The 2,218-nt window shown below is 41.3% G+C and overlaps 1 pseudogene; it reads right to left on the minus strand.

The window, feature by feature from the left end:
- Positions 1-458: 458 nt before the first annotated feature.
- Positions 459-1,078, minus strand: LOC132482542 (PRELI domain-containing protein 2-like; annotated as a pseudogene).
- Between the last annotated feature and the right edge of the window lie 1,140 nt (positions 1,079-2,218).

Consider the following 2,218-nt stretch of genomic DNA (forward strand, 5'->3'; position numbering starts at 1 on the left):
GCTCCTGATTTCTGAGAATCTTCAACATTACTGTGAATATGGCTTAACTTCAACACAGGTATGGTATATTCCTGTCTGTTCCAGGCCACCTAAGAATCAGGTATCAGGTTTAAGTCCTTTACTCATCCCAGAATCCTCTCATGAATCCTATGAGCAATGATGTGGAGAACAAACAAGCAAAAGCAGCATTTTCCATGCCTCTGGCCCATCCTTGGCTGCCCCAACACCGCCACCAGGCAATCAGCAGGACATCCTGAAGAAGGGCAGACATCACCTTCTATGGGATTTTTCCTTTATTTGTAAAATCGTAGAGATTATGCTGTAAGAATCAGCCAGAAGGTCTCAGCTCCACGAGAGCTGCTATTTGAGGTCGGCTCCCAGGGGGAGTGTATCATGTCATATCCCGGCAGAAAGGTTTCCTCTTCTGTAAGCTGCCAACACCGCATTCTTATACCTGTATTTCGAAAACTGTGTCTTTGGATGTGTTGTGTCTGAGAAAAGATTCTCGAGCAAAAGTAGACACAACACAGCTTCCTGATGATTCTTTATTCAGCTAAGGGGGTACCACACTGTTCCTTTAACAACATCTCCATTATTCTAATTCCCTTCTGGGCACCCTGTCTTAAAAATGTGCTGGCAAAAGTTTCCAAAACACAGTTGAGAAAACCAGCCCTGTGATTGAAATCCTGCATTTTTGAATGAAATCTGTCCAAATTGGATTTTCTATACTTTCCCGGAAGACAGACTCTTCCTTCATGGATGCATATTGTGTCCACATAAGGCAGTGACTCCTTATAGCCATGTTCCTTTCCTGAGGATTGAACCATGATTCCTCTTCTAACTGGACATTAGGTACCTTTAAAATGTTCACCTTCCTTAAAGTTTCTGGAACCACATTTTGACAGACTGCAATCCTCCTTCTATAGGTGATCCCTGTTGACACATCTTTTTTTTCCTCCACAATTTTTACAGAGATGACATTTTTATCCATGGGGTTTGGATACTTTCAGAGGAAGCTGGCGACCACCTGCTCGAAGGGGTACTTGAACACCTTGTGCACATCCACGGTGACCCCCATTCCGGTGTGCCTGCCACGCCTCTGCGAGCACACTGCTGCTGGAGCTCTGTATGTGCTGGGCTGCAGGCGTCCACGCCAGGGTAACCAAAGGGGCCAGGGTCTTCATTGTTGCCTCCAGGCTTTCTCTAAAGATGTTACTAGAGCTAATCAATGAAATTGGTAGAGTGGCAGGATACAGTTTAATGCACAGAAATCTTTTGCATTCCTACACACTAATGATGAAAAATCTGAAAGAGAAATTAAGGAAACACTCCCATTTATCACTGCAACAAAAAGAATAAAATACTTAGGAATAAACCTACCTAAGGAGACAAAAGACCTGTATGCAGAAAACTCTAAGACACTGATGAAGGAAATTAAAGGTGACACAAACAGATGGAGAGATATACCATGTTCTTGGATTGAAAGAATCAACATTGTGAAAATGACTATATTACCCAAAGCAATCTACAGATTCAATGCAATCCCTATCAAACTACCAATGGCATTTTCCACAGAACTAGAAAAAAAATTTCACCATTTGTATGGAAACACAAAAGACCCCGAATAGCCAAAGAAATCTTGAGAAAGAAAAATGGAGCTGGAGGAATCAGGTTCCCTGACTTCAGTCTATACTACAAATCTAAAGTAATCAAGACAGTATGGTACTGGCACAGAAACAGAAATACAGATCAGTGGAACAGGATAGAAAGCCCAGGGATAAACCCACGCACCTATTGTCACCTTATCTTTGATAAAGGATGCAAGAATACACAATGGAGAAAAGAGAGCCTCTTCAATAAGTGGTGCTGGGAAAACCGGACAGCTACATGTAAAAGAATGAAATTAGAACACTCCCTAACACCATACACAAAAATAAACTCAAAATGGATTAGAGACCTAAATGTAAGGCCAGACACTATAAAAGTCTTAGAGGAAAACCTAGGGAGAACACTGTATGACATACATCACAGCAAGATCCTTTTTGACCCACCTCCTAGAGAAATGGAAATAAAACCAAAAATAAACAAATGGGACCTAATGAAACTTCAAAGCCTTTGCACAGCAAGGGAAACCATAAACAAGACAAAAAAACAACCCTCAGAATGGGAGAAAATATTTGCAAATGAAGCAACTGACAAAGGATTAATCTCCAAAATT

This window comes from Mesoplodon densirostris, chromosome X, assembly GCF_025265405.1.
Source record: "Mesoplodon densirostris isolate mMesDen1 chromosome X, mMesDen1 primary haplotype, whole genome shotgun sequence".
Taxonomy (NCBI): domain Eukaryota; kingdom Metazoa; phylum Chordata; class Mammalia; order Artiodactyla; family Ziphiidae; genus Mesoplodon; species Mesoplodon densirostris.